Source organism: Eurosta solidaginis, chromosome 4 (genome assembly GCF_040869045.1).
Source record: "Eurosta solidaginis isolate ZX-2024a chromosome 4, ASM4086904v1, whole genome shotgun sequence".
Classification (NCBI taxonomy): domain Eukaryota; kingdom Metazoa; phylum Arthropoda; class Insecta; order Diptera; family Tephritidae; genus Eurosta; species Eurosta solidaginis.
In genome coordinates this window covers 227,617,040-227,637,314 of record NC_090322.1, presented here as the reverse complement: position 1 = coordinate 227,637,314, position 20,275 = coordinate 227,617,040, and the positions used below count along the sequence as shown (strand labels likewise).

The following is a 20,275-nucleotide window of genomic DNA, read 5'->3' as shown; positions in this document are numbered from 1 at the left end:
TACGTTTAATGCGTCAAGAGTAAAGCAAATTCTAAAACAGTTAAACAAACAGCTTTTGTTCTACCAAAACAGCAAAGTCAATGTTGTTATGTTTATTCCAGCGAAATGAAATTAGCGCGTAAATATTTGGATATTCTTTTTCAAAGGAAATTTTAGTTGTATTTAATTGTTCGTTTCTATATTTGTACAGTTGAATTGTGGTACAGTAGTCGCTCATAAATCAGAACCTTTAGTAATTAGAATGTCCAGAAATTAGAATCAACATTTTCAATACATTAAACGATCTGAAATGAGAATCGAAAATTCTAATTTCTGAGCGTATTTTCTTTTTTGTAGCAAAATATATATAAAAAGGGGAATTCAATTTATTCATACGCTCGGTAGTCGTTCGATTTTCGTCACGGTTCTGTACAGCTTTTTGTTAGTTTTTGTGTGAAATTCGATGCGCGTGCACGAATTTTGGTATTGTTTGTTTAAAAGTAATTCGCTGAAATGCCATATAAATGTAAGAAAAATATTTTGTCCTTGGAAACCAAAATTAAGATCTTGGAAAAGCTTGACAAAGGTGTTCAAGGGAAGCGGTTAGCCCTAGAATTTGATGTGGCTCCATCTGCAATCAGCTAATACTTATCATACGGCTAACAAAAAACATTGCACATTGCTGAATATTAGTTATGAAGTTTTTGTTTCATTTCTGGCCTTTTCTATCGATCTTTTATGTATTTTTAATGAAAAAATATATTTATTGTAATTGGAGTTTTTGTTTTTTGGATCTTGTTTTGATTCAGCGTATATATACATATGTGTATATTTAATAAAAAAACATGTGATATGTATTGTACTGGATTGTTATCTTATATTTTATCGTTTTTATAAATAAAAGTGAATAAGACAAGATTTCGTTGTAGTTTTTTAGCGCAAATTGACTTAATTTTTAAGGTTTTATACAAATAAAACCACGTACAGGAATTAGAATTTTTCATAAATTAGAATCATCCTAAAAACAAAGTGGTTCTAATTTGTGAGCGCCTACTGTATTAAGTTCACATAGTTTAAGTGATACGTGTACAATATGACCGTACTTTTAACCCTTACACGCATATGGGACACAGGTGTCCAAAAAATATTTCCTAGTATAGCAAGAAGGCTACAAAGTTTTTTAAACGGTTTTATTTAGCTTGACTTGACAGGCTGGTTGGATGGATGGTTGGCTGGCTGGCACGAATTTTGTAATTGAAATTTAAGTAACTTCCCTATAAGCTACAAGCTTGAAACTTGGAATATAGTTCACAACCCCATGACAATGCAATAATAAGAAAAAAATCCCCGCTAGGTGGTGCAAAGATCGAGATATTCACAAAAATCGTATTTGTGGTCCGATTTGGCTCATATTTGGAACAAATATTACATAGAGTCCGGTAGAATTGACATCAAAATATTTTGGAGTTGGAGGAGGGACAAGCCTACGTGGCGCAGAGTCGAGCAAAGTCTTTGGAAGGATTATGTATTGAGGATTTAGATTGTAACAAATTGTCAGGAAAGAGTCCTTGTAATAATGAGTCACTAAATGGACATTAGTGCAATGCAATTAAATAAAGACTAAAAAATTTAAAATAAAATAATAAAAAAAAGAAATTTTAAGTTAAACGGTTTTATTGAAAACAATACGTACATGAAGTAATAATAATACTAAAAGCTAGAAAATAATTAGGTAGGTCCTAGATACTAGTCACCACACTACTCACCAATCTAGAGCGTTGATCAGACAATTAAATAAAAGCGTTGGACGCGTCATATTTCTTTTGATAGTCATAAGTAAGACCACCTGAACCTTAATCAGGTTATGCTACGCCTCACATTTTTAGAAATTTCACGCGCCCAACGCTTTTATTTAACTGTCTGATCAACGCCCTAGATTGATAAGGAATGTGGTGACTAGTATCTAGGACGTACCTAATTATTTTCTAGCTTTTCGTATTATTATTTCTTCATGTAAGTATTGTTTTCAATAAAACCGTTTAACTTAAAATTTTTTTTTTAATTACTTTATTTCAACTTAAGTAATAGCATTTTTCGTTTTACGCTTGTTGGGTATATTCGACGCCATTTCGAACGAACGCAAATCACCGATAAGTTAACTAGTATTTAACCCGGCCAGATCGACCGCTTAAGCTCAGCTGAAACTTCAGTTAAAGTAGACTGAAAAACTGCAGAATAAGTTTAAGCGTAGTTTAACTGACAAACTGAGTTGAAAGCCATGTCCGTTCGTCCGTCTGTCCGTCTGCTAACACGATGACTAGAGCAAATAGATGAGATATCTAAACCAAATTCGGTATACGGTCTTATCTGAACCCAAATGGGTTGGCATTGACGATATCGAAAATTTAGAAAAATTAAAAAAAATTTGGAAATATGGGCATGACACCACCCATATTTAGAAGAAGAAAATTTGTAACTTTAACATGCCTTATGGCCGTTAAAGACATTACATTGATATTTGGCAGAGACAATACCCTTGCAAAATTATAAAGACTGAGTGAAGATAATCAAAATCAATGCTATAAGTCGAACAAATATCTCCAAATCCGAAAGAAGTTTGGCATAAGCATTTTTTTCATAACTACCTACTACTTTTAAACTGGATTTTTACACGCTCAAGTTCATGAGTGGTAGCCTCTGTATCTTTTTTGCTCCTTTCGACCGAAAATGAGTTTAGAATAGAACTGTGGCGGTTTACTAACTAGCCTTTTTACAATAGTCAATGAGAGTCATTTTACTTCGCGACACGATTCACATGTCATTCAATGATAAATGTCAAAATGAGTTTTATACCTTTTCTTACTTACTTTGTTCTTTGTTCGAGCGGCCGTGACAAGCGCACGCATTCATCATAAATTTGTAAAAACTAAATCGCAAACACTGTGGTTCATCCGCGAATAAAATCAAGAAATATTTATATAAAGTTATACAGTGTGTTTCCTTGATTCGGCAGCGATAAAGCATTTCATTAGAAACCATCATTTGTTGGAATAATTCTGCCGACAAAGAAGCCCACATTGGTGACCCCGACATATAACAAATACAATACAGTGAAAAAGGTGCAAATACATATTCGCATTGCCCTCATCGTTTATCGACTCGGGAATGGAATAAACTTACCAAAAACATTAAAGCATCGATATTTTCACAAAACCAAAAGTGAATTTAATCAGAAAAGTGCAATCAAAATCGTCTTTTTTGCAAAAGTCAAAAAATTAAAAACGCACAAATTTCACCAGCTGATTCACACATTACGTCACTTGTGCGCAACAAAATTAAATTGTTTGCAACACAAAAACATTATTATCCAAAAAATTGATTTGGGAAACGTGCCCAACAGAAGCCGAAGTGGAAGATAACCAGTATCTTGACGATTTCAACCAGAGCTTTCGGATGATATTCAAGATGGACGAATCGAACAATTCAAATGGACAATCAGCATCAAACGTAAGTACCGCTAGCAATTTTCCTTTACCTGAAATTAGTAGAATTACAATAAGGGCACCGACGTTCGTAAAAAATGAACCGGATTTATTTTTTATTCAAATGGAAGCTCAATTTACCAACGGTGGAATCACTAGAGATAACGCTAAATATAATCATGTCATTGCTGCACTCGATCCTCAATATTTGTCAATGGTTTCTGATTTGATTCGTAATCCGCCGGACGACGGCACAAAATATGAAACATTAAAAGCGCGTTTAATTAATGAATATACAGCATCTGATCAAAAGAAATTAAAAGTTTTGTTAACAGAAATCGAACTCGGTGATGACAAACCATCGCATTTATTGCGTAAAATGCGTGATTTAGCACGAAGTTCTATGAGTGATGAAGCATTAAAATCACTTTGGATCGATCGTCTGCCCGAAAATGTGAGAGCGGTTGTAGCCATTTCTAACGATAATTTGAACACATGCGCCACTCTGGCCGATAAAGTAGTGGAATTAACTTCTTCGAAACAAATCTCCGAAATCAAAACGGAAATAAACCCTTCTTTGTCACAATTAAAAGCACAAATTGATGAACTCACAAAATCGTTTAATGACTTTAGGGCAAGTCGAAGTAAAAGTCCCAACCGAAACAACAACAGTAACAGACGTTCTCGATCTAAATCAAATAGAAAACATCCATATTGCCGTTACCATTACAAATTCGGGGCACTTGCTCGCAAATGTGAACAACCTTGCCGGTTCAAAAAACCTGAAGGCAGTTCAAACGATAATTCGGAAAACTAAAAACCACTTCGCCACCGACGGTACACGAAGTGGAATCAAATCTCACTCGCCGTCTCTTCGTCACTGATCAATCAAATCATCGTAAATTTTTAGTCGACACTGGCGCAGACTTATCAATTTTGCCAAAAAATTTATTCAATAAATTAAATAAACCAAATTCCTATAAACTTTTCGCCGCAAACGGCACACCCATAGAAACTTTCGGTAGCATTACTTGCAATGTCAATTTAGGACTAAGACGTGATTTCATTTGGACATTTTTGATAGCAAATGTGTCCAAACCCATTCTTGGCGCTGATTTTCTTGATGAATACGGATTGCTGGTTGATATAAAAAATAAACAATTTATCGATGTTCATACAAATTTACGAACTAAATGCAATTCTCATCTTACACATTATCAAAGAGTCTCTTCGGTTCATTGCAAATCTGATTTCAGCGAAATAATAAATGAATTTGTAGATCTCACTCTGCCTCCAACCTTCAATAAACGTGATAATTTGAAACCTAGTACAGTAAAACATCAAATTATTACAACGGGTCGTCCCACTTTTTCACGAGCACGTCGTTTAAACCCTGAAAAACTTAAACTAGCTAAAGTTGAGTTCGAAGCAATGCTAAAAGCGGGAATTTGTCAACCAAGTAAAAGTCCTTGGGCAAGCCCATTGCACATAGTACCCAAAAAAGGCGGCACATGGCGTTTTTGCGGTGATTATCGTGCTTTAAATGCCGTTACAATTCCTGATCGATATCCCTTACCTCACATCCAAGATGTAACACACATATTTGCAAACAAACAAATTTTTTCAAAAATCGATCTCGTTAGCGCATACAATCAAATCCCAATAGCAGAAGAAGACAAAGAGAAAACTGCAATCATTACACCCTTCGGCTTATTTTAATTCAATGTGATGACTTTTGGTCTCAGAAACGCATCTCAAACTTTTCAACGTTTCATGAACAGTATTTTTCACGATCTTGATTTCGTCGTTGTCTACATCGATGACATTTGCATAGCTTCAAATGACATGAGCGAACATCGAAAACATTTGAAAATTGTCTTACAACGTCTTAAAGAAAAAAACATTAAAATCAACCTTGCCAAATGCGAATTTGGACAACAAAAAATCACTTTTCTCAGTCACATCGTCACAAAAGATGGCATTTTACCAAAAACTGAAAAAGTTGATGTCATTAAAAATTTCAAAAAACCTGAAAAAGCACACGAACTCCGTAGTTTTTTGGCAATCCTTAACTCATATCGTCGCTTTCTACCGAATGCTGCTCAAATCCAAGGCAAACTTCAGCTGCTAATAAAAGGCAACAAAAAAAAAGATAATTCGCAAATTGCTTGGAACGACGATGCATCTTTAGCATTTGAAAAATGTAAAGCTGATATCGCCAACGCTGTCCTGTTAGCTCACCCAATTCCCAATACAACTTTGGCATTACACGTGGATGCTAGTAATCACGCAATAGGGGCAGCCCTTCACCAAATCAACAATGGTCAACTTCAACCATTAAGTTTCTATTCCAAACGATTAACCGATACCCAAAAGCGTTATAGCACCTATGATCGTGAACTTTTGGCAATCTTTCAGGCAATCAAACACAACAAATTTATGATCGACGGACGCAATTGCATTGTGTATACTGACCATAAACCATTAACATTTGCCTTTCGACAAAATCCCGACAAAGCTTCACCCAGACAAGCACGTCAACTTGATTTCATTGGTCAATTCACAACGGACATTCGTCACATTTCCGGCAAAGATAACGTTGTTGCAGACTTATTGTCGCGCATTGAAGAAATCAAAGTTAACGATATCAGCTTAGAACTTCTAGCAAATTCTCAAATAAACGACAACGAACTAAATGACATTCTGGAAGGAAAAATCCCATGTTCTTTAAATTTGAACAAAATTTATCTTCCTGGTTCTAATCTGCACGTTTATTGCGACACATCTTCTAAGCAAATCAGACCCTTTATCGTCGGTAACATGCGAAAGAGAATTTTCAATCTGGTGCACAACATCTCGCATCCTGGTAAAAGGGCTTCTGTCAATTTATTAACCGAACGTTATGTATGGCCAAACATCAAATCGGATGTCTCTAAATGGTCAAGTGAATGTGTTAATTGCCAAAAAAGCAAAGTTCACAAACATAACAAAACTGCTTTAGCTAATTTCAATGCACCTGACGGTCGTTTCAAACACATAAATATTGATATCATTGGACCTTTGCCGTTATCCAAGGGATTCCGTTATTGCTTAACATGCATTGATCGTTTCTCACGCTGGCCAGTTACAATCCCCATCGAAAACATGACAGCTGAAACGGTAGCCAATGCACTCATTCGTGGATGGATTTCACACTATGGCGTACCATTATATGTCACAACCGATCAAGGTCGACAATTCGAATCGAATGTATTCAAAGAATTGAATCGTCTTCTTGGTTGTAAACACATCCGTACCACTCCCTATCATCCACAAGCCAACGGCTTGATTGAACGTTTCCATAGAACTCTGAAGGCATCAATCATGTGTCATCAAAACGAAACTTGGTATGACGTGTTACCTTTAATCATGCTCGCATTAAGAACGACAATTAAAAATGATTTACAAGCTTGTCCAGCTGAATTGTTATACGGCACAACTTTAAGATTGCCGGGCGATTTTCTCGATGACAAAACTACTGATCTCTCGACAGATTTTGTTAAAAATCTAAAAAACGTCATGAACCAAATCAAAACCATTGTCACTTCGAATCACTCTGTGAACCATTGTTTCATTCAAAAAGAACTTTCGAATTGCACACATGTATTCCTACGTGATGATTCCGTTAGAGCACCATTTAAACAGCCATATGATGGCCCATTTGAAGTTGTTAAACGAAAAGAAAAAAATTTCGACATTCGGGTAAATGGAAGATTGGTAACGGTATCATGTGACCGTTTAAAAGCAGCTGTATCATATAAGGATAATAATGAAACGAATACCAAAAATTTTATTGTAAAAAATAATGTTAAAGAAAACAATGAACCTCTTAGTCAAAAATTTGAACATGCCAAAAAATCCAATAACGTTAACTGTGTACCCACAGAAGTTAGAACACGATCAGGAAGACTGATTAGAAAACCCAATCGTTTTGTAACTTTTTCAACGTGATCGGTGGATCACTGGTGGGGGAGTATGTGGCGGTTTACTAACTAGCCTTTTTACAATAGTCAATGAGAGTCATTTTACTTCGCGACACGATTCACATGTCATTCAATGATAAATGTCAAAATGAGTTTTATACCTTTTCTTACTTACTTTGTTCTTTGTTCGAGCGGCCGTGACAAGCGCACGCATTCATCATAAATTTGTAAAAACTAAATCGCAAACACTGTGGTTCATCCGCGAATAAAATCAAGAAATATTTATATAAAGTTATACAGTGTGTTTCCTTGATTCGGCAGCGATAAAGCATTTCATTAGAAACCATCATTTGTTGGAATAATTCTGCCGACAAAGAAGCCCACAGAACCATATGCATTAGGGTGGGTCGATTAGTATGGGCGAAACTTAACCGATATCGCGCCATCGATTTTTCGATAGGATTTGGGCTCAGGAAAAAAAGTTCCATTACGCATACCCAAAAACCTAATTTTAGAGCCTGCGAAACTTAATTTTTTTGAGAGAGTACTAAAAAAATTGTCATATGCATAGGTACCATATATATTAGGGCGGGTCGATTTGTGGGGAGGCAAAAAAAAACGCCCATTGCTCTGTGAAAATCATATTCTAGGGATCAAAATAAGAAACTTTGCCAAAGGAATCATACCTCTAAAACGAATTCTGATGTCCCCCCCCCCCCCCCCCCCCCTCCCAGGTAGGGGCAAATTTTGAAAAATACCACTTTGACCCGTTTAGAGTGCTCTACTCGACTCCAATTGTCCGACACCCACTAACTTTGGAGGCCCGACCCACCGATGCTAATGGCACACCCCCTGGAACTCCCCTGGGGTTCACCATACAAACATTTCAAATTATTTCATTGCAATTTTTTTTATTTGTTTATACGTAATAATAAAATGTTACGTATACGCAGTGGTGCACCTCTTTTCAGTTGGTATGGATATGTTTGTGCTGATTTTTTCATGTAAAGTGCAAAACCGGCGATTTTTTGAAATGTTTGTATGGTGAACCCCCAGGGGGTTCTAGGGCGTGTGCCACTGGCATCGGTGGGTCGGCCTCCAAATTTAGTGGGGGTCGGTCATACATTTGGACTCGATTGGAGTACTCTAAATGGGTCAAAGTGGTATTTTTCAAAATTTGCCCCTACCTGGGGGGACATCAGAATTCGTTTTAGAGGTATGATTCCTTCGGCAAAGTTTCTTATTTTGATCCCTAGAATACGATTTTCATAGAGCAATGGGCGATTTTTAAATCCACCCGCCCTAATATATATATAAATATTTTTTTTTTTTCAAAAACTGTTATTGCCAACGTTTTTAGCGGACATTTTTGGGTCGGACATGGTATACATGAAAATTTTACAATCAAATGAAAATCTTTTAGTAGGTCATGAAAAAAACCTTAAAAATCAAAGTCGAAAAAAATCAAAAAAATGAAATTTCGCAGGCTCGAAAATTATTTTTTTGGGTATGCGCAGGGGAACTTTTTTTCTTGAGCCCAAATCCTATCGAAAAATCGATGGTGCAATATCGGTCAACTTTCGTCCATACAAATCGACCCACCCTAATAACCATATGTACCATTGCGCAGCCTTATAACACTATTAACCGCACAAAGCAAACAACAACAGCGTTTCAAGGGCACAGCTGGGTATGTAATGTTCGGTTTACTTGTTTATTTTATATTTATCGAAAATATCTCTTAAGTATGTATGTCTGTTCGATATAATTGCAGTACCCTTCAAAAAACGCGAGTACTCCATAAATGGTGTAAAGAATACTCTTTTGGGAGTATAGGAGTGTTCAAAAACTAATCTGTATTCACACAATAAATGTGCTCCAATTAACATTGCGATGTACTAGGAGAGGAGTAGGTGATCCCACTCTCGCTTTCTTTGTGAGTATTCCATACAGTACATACGTGAGAGTACTTTCCAAAGTACTTTCACTGTAGTACTCCATGGAGCACCTACAGAGGATCATATGCCAAAGTACTAAAGAGGAATTGTATTGTCGGAAAGAATTATCGGAGTGAATTTAATTTAAAATGAAAGTAAATGAAGAGGGGCACAACTTTTATATTTTATACTACGAATATTCTTATGTTATTTAGCATGTGCGTGAATAAAAAACTAAATATTTCTCTATACTATAGTATGTAAACATAAAACCAGTGCGCTGTTGCATTTTATCAGAGTTGCCATAGTAAAATTTTATTCTCAGTTATTTGTATGCAATATTTTACTTTTGGCAACTCTGTTCGATCGTCATCGTGTTGTGATCACGGTCGTTAAAAAACGAGCAATGATCGGCTGATGGTGGTCCACAAACGCATTGCAAAGGAGTATTGTTAGGCTACTCCAACATGAAGAAAATGGAACACGTAATCCAACAATTTTTGCAGGGTACATATCTTATACAGTCGATTATTCGGATATTACAAATGGGATAATTTTTGCTCAGCTCCATACAGGAAAGGTATGAAGCCTTCGGCACAGCCGAAAACAGTCCCGTCCTTACTTGTTAATATTTTATTTATTTACAAACTTTAGCCGACAGCATTGCTGATCTGCATGGCAGACCAATAACAAGCAGTACAGGCAGTGAACGTAGAAAATCGAGTGGCGCACCACCACCGATTGTCACCCAAGAGCCGCCAAGTGCTGACGGCACTTCAGATGAGGATGAAGAAAACGCTGGACAAGAAGTGAGCGCACGTTCACGTTCGCAAAGCATACAATTGACGAAGTCCAAATTCGGTTCTAAGGGTACGCTACATTCGCCAGCTGGCTCGGCGCATAGTTTCGATTTACAGGTAAATATTTGATCATGAATATTTAAAATCATTGGTGTGTTTCGTTAAAAAAATGCTTGCCTAAAGTGTGTAATTTATGACATAACTGTTAAAATAATTTGTAATCATACACGAAGTACGAAGCTCGTTTGTGTTTACGTGAATGTCTTATATGCTTAGCTGACTTTTCGTTTTGTGCTTTAAACGGCAAGGTCGTTTAATATCTTGAAGGGTGAGGAAATATGATATACAGCTATGAGAATTATGGATAGGAACATTTTTAGTACCTACCGAACAGTAGTCCAGAAGAGATGATAATAGCTATGGAGCAAAATAACATAAATGGAGATCTACACATACTTAAAATACACAACCTCTGATAGTGTTCGTGTTCCTACACAAGATCAAGGCCTTAGATTTACCAATTGCTAATTGTATCACATATTCAATAGCCAAACCAATTTAATAAGGGGATTTGTGTTCCTAGGAAAGTGTCAGGAATTGTCGTCTACACACGAGGACCCACTGAAATTAAGAAGCTTTTTTTTAAATAATAAGCCATCAAGCAAGGGTTCCGCTTGATGATCATCATTTGCACTAATTTTTTTAAACTGGGAACATGACCAAAAGCACCGTCGATTCAAAAGCCGGTTGGAGCGTATCTCTTAGAAGGACTTCAGAAAAATCAAACTCTCGTCATATCTCCCAAAAGCCCTCCACCATTTCATTTATCTCTACATCAGGGGTCGGCAATACCGTAGCACATTGTGCTCTCATTACGTATGCGAAATAGAAAGGGTTGCTGTTGACAAAATAGCAGGCATATTGTAAGTAAGGACAGGTCAACGAGAACTACTCTTCGTCTGAGGGTTGAAAACCAAGAGGTCAACCATGGTCAAGGGTACAGCTGCAAAGAAGCTATTAGATGTGAGGACTTTGACAAGATCTGCTTTATGAGATAGAAGTTAAGTCAATTATGCTCTATGAGATGCTGCTGTAGTGGAGCGCACTGTGCGGATATCGCTGGTTTTTATAAACGGCGCTATTAGAGCAACACCTACCTTGGCTTTGGTGGCACGCTAAACTTTTCACACGAGGCGACTGTGGCCCGGTGTTTGATTAAGTTTCGTGATATGTTGTAGGGGATTTGTGACTTCGGCCACACTATCATTCGTACCGAATTAGATTCCGTCCCAGATAGGACAAACTACTATATTCCGAAAACTGCCCCATGTGTCAGTTACTCATTAATTTTCTTGTATGAGGACTGGGGAGTTGGACTCATCTGGGGAAGTGGACAAGTTAGCTGGCTTACAGAAAAATCGACGTTGGCTGGGAAGATTTGTAGAGGATGATTTTTGCAAGGAGTTAGAACTAGAGATAGTAGCAGTGTTTTTTTTACATCTATAGACGTTTACGCTTAAACTTTATATGGATTTCTAAGGGTCAAACTTTAAATACACCTCTGAAATTGCTGCGCCTAAAATTTGTCCTACATAATTGCAATACGCATTATACTCAGATGTAACTGAAATATGTTTCTCTGTTTCACCCTCTACACTAATTCTATGTATTTTATGCGTGTCCACAATTCATCGCAACTGATTCAGCTATATGTTATCCCCTATGGCCATCAGAGGGTTGTGTCTCCGCTTTTCGGTACACCCTGTGCTGTAGCTAGTTATTTAACCACTGTCGCCAGATGGGTCTCCTAAACATTAACTAAGCGAGGATTAGCATTTTTTTACGCGCAAACGTAAACGTATACGCGTGTGAAAAAAAAACACGGCTAATGTATAGTCTTCCAAACAGAGTTTGAACCGATTAAGAATGCACTGAATGTGATGATATCTATACTGTAAGGGAACTTAAAGTCTAAGCAAAAGTCAAGAGTCTTACCAAAATTCTGAGATCAGTCGTAAGTGTAGTCTAAAAGTGCCTAATCTTGTTTGGGGCTGGATCAAACTAAAGTTGGGATAATCTGAATCAATATCAGTATTCCAAGAAGTTGTCACATAAATTTCTCGGCGCGAAACTGAAGTGATCATAGGGGGAAGTAGAGAGTACAGAACTCCGCTAGCTATGCGGATGGTCAGAACTAGATAACGTCGAGCCGTTTTAGTGCACTAAAGCAACAAAGTGGTCAATAATTAGCCTAACACAAACACAAAAAAAAAACAAGTAAGGAAGGTTAAGTTCGGGTGTAACCGAACATTACATACTCAGTTGAGAGCTATGGTGACAACATAAGGGAAAATAACCACGCAGGAAAATGAACCGAGGGAAGCCCTGGAATGTGTTTATATGACATGTGTATCAAATGAAAGGCACTAATGAGTATTTTATGAGGGAGTGGGCCATAGTTTTATAGGTGGACGCCATTTATGGATATAGCCATAAAGGTGGATCAGGGTTGACTCTAGAATGCGTTTGTACGATATGGGTATCAAATGAAAGGTGCTAATGAGTATTTTAAAAGGGAGTAATCCTTAGTTCCATAGGTGGACGCCGTTTCGATATATTGCCACAAAGGTGGACCAGGGGTGACCCTAGAATTTGTTTGTACAATATGGGCATCAAATGAATGGTGTTAATGAGTATTTTAAAAGGGAGTGGGCCTTAGTTCTATAGGTGGATGCCGTTTCGAAATATCGCAATAAAGGTGGACCAGGGGTGACTCTAGAATGTGTTTGTACGATATGGGTATCAAATTAAAGGTATTAGTGAGGGTTTTAAAAGGGAGTGGTGGTTGTTGTAGAGGTGGTCGCCTTTTCGAGATATCGCCATAAAGGTGGACCAGGGGTGACTCTAGAATGCGTTTGTACGATATGGGTATCAAATAAAAGGTGTTAATGAGTATTCTAAAAGAGAGTAATCACTAGTTCCATAGGTGGACGCCGTTTCGAGATATCACCATAAAGGTGGACCAGGGGTTACCCTAGAATTTGTTTGTACAATATGGGTATCAAAAGAAAGGTGTTAATGAGTATTTTAAAAGGGAGTATTCCTTAGTTCCATATGTGGACGCCGTTTCGAGATATCGCCATAAAGGTGGGCCAGGGGTGACTCTAGAATTCGTTTGTGCAATATGGGTATCAAACGAAAGGAGTTAATGAGTATTTTAAAAGGGAGTGGGCCTTCGTTCTAAAGGTGTTCGCCTTTTCGAGATAACGCCATAAAGGTGGACCAGGGGTGACTTTAGAATATGTTTGTACGATATGGGTATCAAATGAAAGGTGTTAATGAGTATTTTAAAAGGGCGTGGGGCTTAGTTCTATAGGTGGACGCCTTTTCGAGATCTCGCCATAAAGGTGGACCAGGGGTGACTCTAGAATGAGTTTGTACGATTTGAGTATCAAATTAAAGGTATTAATGAGAGTTTAAAAGGGAGTGGTGGTAGTTGTATATGTATAGGCGTTTTCCAGATATCGACCAAAATGTGCACCAGGGTGACCCAGAGCATCATCTGTTGGATACCGCTAATTTATTTATATATGTAATATCTGCCAAGATTTTAAGGGTTTTTTATTTCGCCCTCCAGAACTTTTTCATTTTCTTCTTATGGTAGGTGTTACAACCATTTTATAAAGTTTTTTCTAAAGTTATATTTCGCGTCAATAAAACAATCCAATTACCTTACCATGTTTCAACCCTTTTTTCGTAGTTGGTATAGAATTATGGCATTTTTTTCATTTTTCGTAATTTTCGATATCGAAAAAGTGGGCGTGGTCATAGTCGGATTTCGTTCATTTTTCATACCAAGATAAAGTGAGTTCAAGTAAGCACGTGAACTAAGTTCATTAAAGATATGTCGATTTTTGCTCAAGTTATCGTGTTAACGGCCATGCGGAAGGACAGACGAACGACTGTGTATAAAAACTGGGCGTGGCATCAACCGATTTCGCCCATTTTCACAGAAAACAATTAAAAGGGGCATAGCCACCTAATTTCAAAAGGATTGGTAAATTTTTGGCCGACTTATGGCTTTAAATGTATCCTAGACAAATTAAATGAAAAAGGGCGGAGCCACGCCAATTATGAAATTTTCTTTTATTTTTGTATTTTGTTGCACAATATCATTACTGGAGTTGAATGTTGACATAATTTACTTATATACTGTAAAGCTATTAAATTTCTTGTTAAAATTTTACTTTAAAAAAATGTTTTTTTAAAAGTGGGCGTGGTCGTTCTCCGATTTTGCTAATTTTTATTAAGCAGACATAAAGTAATAAGAGTAACGTTCCTGCAAAATTTCATTATGATATCTTCAACGACTGCTAAATTACAGCTTGCAAAATTTTAAATTAACTTCTTTTAAAAGTGAGCGGTGCCACGCCCATTGTCCAAAGTTTTACTAATTTTCTATTCTGCGTCATAAGTTCAACCCATTTACCAAGTTTCGTCGCTTTGCTTGTCTTTTGTAATGAATTATCGCACTTTTTTTTTAATTTTTCGAAATTTTCGATATCGAAAAAGTGGGCGTGGTTATAGTCCGATATCGTTCATTTTAAATAGCGATCTCAGGTGAGTGCTCAGGAACCTATATACCAAATTTCATCAAGATACCTCAAAATTTACTCAAGTTATCGTGTTAACGGTCGGACGGACGGACGGACGGACATGGCTCAATCAAATTTTTTTTCGATCCTGATTATTTTGATATATGGAAGTCTATATCTATCTCGATTCCTTTATATATGTACAACCAACCGTTATCCAATCAAACTTAATATACTCTGTGAGCTCTGCTCAACTGAGTATAAAAATTGGCAAAAATATTTCGGTCTTGACAACCAAGTCCGACATAGGTTTCATTCAAGATTATATTTTTATATTGCTATAACTTTTATCACCGTAATCGCATGTGGTATCACAACCCGCATGCTTCTCCTACCGGGGTATCTACAACTCAACCTAATGCAACCCGGACCGCTTGAGGCATGTTGAGGTCCTTCTCTGCTTAGGTGGAGATTGGGCTCAAATGACGAACTGAGGCGTACTTGAAAGTCAGCGCTGGTACACTGAACAACTGCGATATCTCACAGAACTTCCCACAAATTTGACTCAATATGCGTCTGGGAGGCGGTTCCCTGTCTACCAAGTTTTTGTTGCTGTGTCTTTTAAGTTTTCATCGAAGTAAGCATTTTCTTAAGTTATGAGTATCTACACCTCCAAAGGAGATACGCCGTGACGGCAACCATAAGTGATATGTGAACTTTGTTGCAACTTTGCTCGCAAGGGCACATTGAACACATCGCTCCAGCTGTTGGTAGCCATAATTTCGAAATAGTAAAAGAATTCGTTTATTTGGGAACTAGCATCAACACTAACAATAAAATCAGCTCTGAAATCTAGCGAAGAATCACTCTTGCCAATAAATGATACTTTGGATTAGGTAGGCAATTGACATGGAAAGTGCTCTCTCGGCAAACAAAAATCATGCTCTACAAGTCAATTATCCGTCCCCTCTTGCTATATAATGCAGAAGCATGCACCATGACAGCATCAGCTGAAGAGATAAAGAGAAAAGTTCATCGAAAGGTTAGGAACCTCTTCGCCTTGGCGATGGCGAGTACCGAAAAAGATTTTACGATGAGCTGTACGAGCTTTACGCAGCCATAAACATGATCTATCGAATTTAAACGCAGCGGATACGCTGGCTAGGCCCTGCTATGCGAATGAGAGATGACGCGCCGGCTAAGAAAGTATTTTTATCGCAACCCGCCTATGGAAGCAGAAGAAGTGGGCGGCCACCACTCCGGAAAACGATTTAAACTCCTTTGGTGTGACCAATTGGTGCCACTAGGCATAGCGAAGGAGCGACTGGTGCGCTTTGTAGGACGGCCATAACGGTTTAAGCGGTTAAGCGCCAATTAAGTAAGCAAGTAATTGAAGCGATTCAGATAGCCGCGGTGTCTTTCGTTCCTAGCATCTATGCTCGGGCGAAATTGAAAGTAACGAAAGAAAAATTTTAACGTCTAACTTAATATGTATTCCCTCTACAAACTTAGTTAGCTCAGGGTTTTAATACGAGGGCAAAGCTTACCTCTTTAATTACGCATTCCCTCGACTGAGGTCCAATTTAATTAGTATCTAATTTTAAAACGATACTTAGTTTGCGACCTCCTTCACCCTTCAAGACATTCATTTTTCATTACTTTGCGAAACTTGCATTTGTATTTCTTCTTGTTAACACAATTTTTTTAAATTTAAACGAAAACTCTAATTAAAAAAATTTATTAATAGCCGCATGCTAAGAGTACACACCACAAACGCGTAAATTTCTTTGTTTTACTAAATGTAATATCTGAATGCAAAATCGTATTCCTTTTTTTTATTTTTATTGTTTAATTGGTTTTCATTCTTATAGAAGTTTTCTAGTTTTACAACAAAACTAAAGCGAACGTTTGGTGTGATCGGTTCTAGAGTGAAAAGAACTTTCCACACAGAAGCTAAAATCTTGTTAAATGTAACACATAGATGGCGCCATTTTCATTTCGCTCTTTGAAAACGCCTACTCACTTTGTAAACCGAACCACCTCATTGTTATAGTCTTTTACAAAAGTATTGCTCCCAGCAAAATAACTAATTATTCAAAAATTTCAGGTTGCAAATTGGCGTATGGAACGTTTAGAGGTGGATACTAAGTCGAACTCTGACGAAGAGTTCTTCGACTAAGTAAGTACTTTATATACCGAAAACATAGTTTCTTAAGGAGACGAAAATTACGTCTGTAATTGCCATTTCGTCAGAGCATCTAAAAGAGCACAGTAAATTGGAGCGACAGGTGCAGAAGAATTACCATAACTGACGCGTCTCACACTCCCAATCATACTTATCAATAATCAGAAACATCGACCCAATTACAGATTCTTTCATATGATAAATTATCTGCGACAGCGTGAGTCAATGTATGTGTGATTTGTGCTGCGACTAACTAGCAGTAGCTAGTTCAATCACAATCTCATTGGCTTATATTTTCGCAGATAACGACTTCTCTGATCCCAGCCGTTTTGTGATAAACATGCTTCCGAACGAAATCTAGCTCAGTCACGGTGATTTCTATGAATCTTATCCGCCGATTTAGTTTTATCTTTCTATCGGTGTGACAATATCACTAGTAATCGCAGCACAAATCACAAATGCATTGACTCACGCTGTCGCAGCTAGTTTCTTTGTTGAGACAAAAGTTGTGATTGTGATTTACATCATATTGTAACGAAGTTAGAGAAATTCCGCTTATTCCAAACCTACTGTTATCGTTCGAATCGCTAAACTGTTGAATAAATAACTCCAATAACCAATAATGCAAAATGGTCTTTATTAGACTACTTTGGGAGTACTTACAATTATACTTCACTTCGCAACTAATAGCGTGCTTAAATCAAACTGATTACTGACTACTCAGCTTGCGCTGCTTTTATACTCTCCGTTGCTTCATTTGCATATTTCTACCAAAGTCTAGACGTTTCGCCTTCTAGAATCACTTGCTTGGTTACCAGCGATATAAATGTATATTTGCAGTTTAGGCGTTTCTCATATTCATGTGCGTGTGTATGTCAGCACTATTTCTGCTAATGACCACAAGTGTGTGCGCGTAATATCTCTTTATTGCATTGTATGTATTTGCGTAAATGATGATTAATTTGTTTACGTACCAAGAGTGGCAGCTTGCTGTATTGTTGTTGTGCCTTTATTTAATAACCGCCTAGTGATGTGAGTATCACTTAGTGATGCTAATAGTCACCACAATATTATTTTTCTATCAATGTTCGGGTCACCAAAAATAATGCAAATCGGTGCGACTTTCAAATCGCAGTTGAAAGTTGCGTGTAAAAATCGGTGCGCCATTCAAATCGCAGTCACACATCACGATTTTCCTTGGTTCTAATAATAGTTGCTTGCATACCTGCATATCCTTATAACTCAATGTTTTTCGTTTTTGATTTAGATATCAATGAGACAAACTCACTTGCCAAATGGAGTTCGCTTGAACTACTCGGCGAAGGTGATGACAGTCCGTCTCCAACTAGTGGTGTGGCTTACAAAGATAGTGAAGAATATAGCATTTTCAATCAGGACTTCCTTATGCGCGTTGCTTCCAAACGTGGCAATAAGCGTCAACTGCGTTCCTCGGCTAGCATAGATCGTGCACATGAAACTTCACCGCCAGGTTCGCCAGGTGCACCATCTTGTTGCACCACTATACTCATACTCGTTGTACATGCGGGCAGCGTTTTAGGTAAGACGTGAGAATTAAATGCTTGCAAAATGAAGTTAATAATGTTTTTTTTTTTTTATTCATTTCAGACGCCACCAGTGAGCTGACCGCCAAGAAGTCAGACATTACCACATTTCGCGGCGCTTTCGAGGGGGTTATGCGTCAACATTATCCAAGTTTGCTGAGTCATGTCACAATAAAAATGGTTCCATTTCCTTCCATTTGTACCGATGCATTGGGTATACTCTCTAGCCTTAGTCCATACTCATTTGATGCTTCGCCATCGGCAGCCGATATACCAAATATAGCCGATGTACCTATTGGCGCAATACCGTTGCTATCGGTGGCATCACCAGAATTTCAAGATACCGTTAATAAGACAGTGACAGCAGCAAATATTGTTTATCATTAATTTATGAAATCTGAAGAGGGTCACGGTTTCGCTGGTCAAGTGGTAATGCTGGGTGATTCGATGGGTTCGCTGTTGGCTTGTGAGGCGTTGTGCCGCGGTAATTGCTCTGATGGGGCTGGTGATTTTGGTGGCGGTAGCCGTTCATCACGCACAGATGACGACGAACGTCTTGTCTATTCAGATTTAGATGCGCAACGTTTATTGGTTGCACCATCGCCACGTCGTCGACGCTCCTCATCGAGTGATTCGCGCGGTAACAATCTGGATTTTGAAGTGGGTGATTTTTTATGTTTGGCTCACCGCTCTCCATTGTGTTGGCATCACGCAAGTTGCACGATGCTAAGGCGGGTAAGTTGGTCCGACCAAACTGTAATCAAGTGTACAATTTATTCCATCCTACCGATCCAATTGCTTTCCGTCTGGAGCCATTGCTCAGCGCCAGGTTTTCCATGTTGGTACCAGTAAATGTTCCACGCTATGCTAAGTACCCATTAGGCAATGGGCAGCCTTATCATTTATGTGAGTTTCTAATTAATAGAAAATGTTTCAATATATTTATTTAACTTACCTTTTACAGTGGAGGTCATTCACTCTCACCCGCAGCATTTTAACGATGCCAGCAATTTATTTAGTGGCAGACGTTTATCGGATGCTTCTGTGCAAAGTACTATATCTGTCCTAATTGAAAATATATCGCTAAGTACAATCCACTCACGTAAGTTGCTAGTATATTTAGAAAGCTTGAGCATAAGTTTTAGAGAGAAAGTTTCCCTAAACATAACACGTTACTCATATAAAGCATTGTAGCACTGCTAAGAAACTCAAACTTGTAAAATAACTATAACATAATTACATTAGGATGGACCAGTTTCTTTTAGCGACACCTTTTCTAGCACATTGTTTAAGTGAAAACAAGTCAAAGAAGCCTTTTTCAAAAATGAAAGAACAAAAACTACCAGAAGTTTCGAAAACTCGAAATGAGTTCGAAATATCCTTAAATATAAGAGCAAGGTAGTTATTATCTTTGACTTAAGTCCCAAAATTGGTAATGCCTTACAATTCTATGACTTACAATTTTATGTGATATGTTTGTATGACAATGATTTTGAAAAAGTTGCCTAAAACAAATTGGCCCACCCTAGTTTACATAAAATATTGACACTTGTAAAATTAGACTTATTAGTCATATAAATTACATACATATATACATTATCTCTGCAGTCCAAATGAAATGGTGGGGCACAAAACGTTTAGATTACGCTTTATATTGCCCGGAAGGTTTGAGTAATTTTCCAGCTCACGCTTTGCCGCATTTGTTCCATGCCAGTTATTGGGAGAGCGCCGATGTGATTGCATTCATTTTGCGACAGGTGAGTATTGGTTATT

General features: G+C 37.6%; 1 pseudogene; it reads left to right on the top strand.

Annotated features, from left to right (window-relative positions):
* Window positions 1-20,275, top strand: part of LOC137248795 (protein retinal degeneration B-like) — a 48,536-nt pseudogene that overhangs the window by 15,736 nt on the left and 12,525 nt on the right.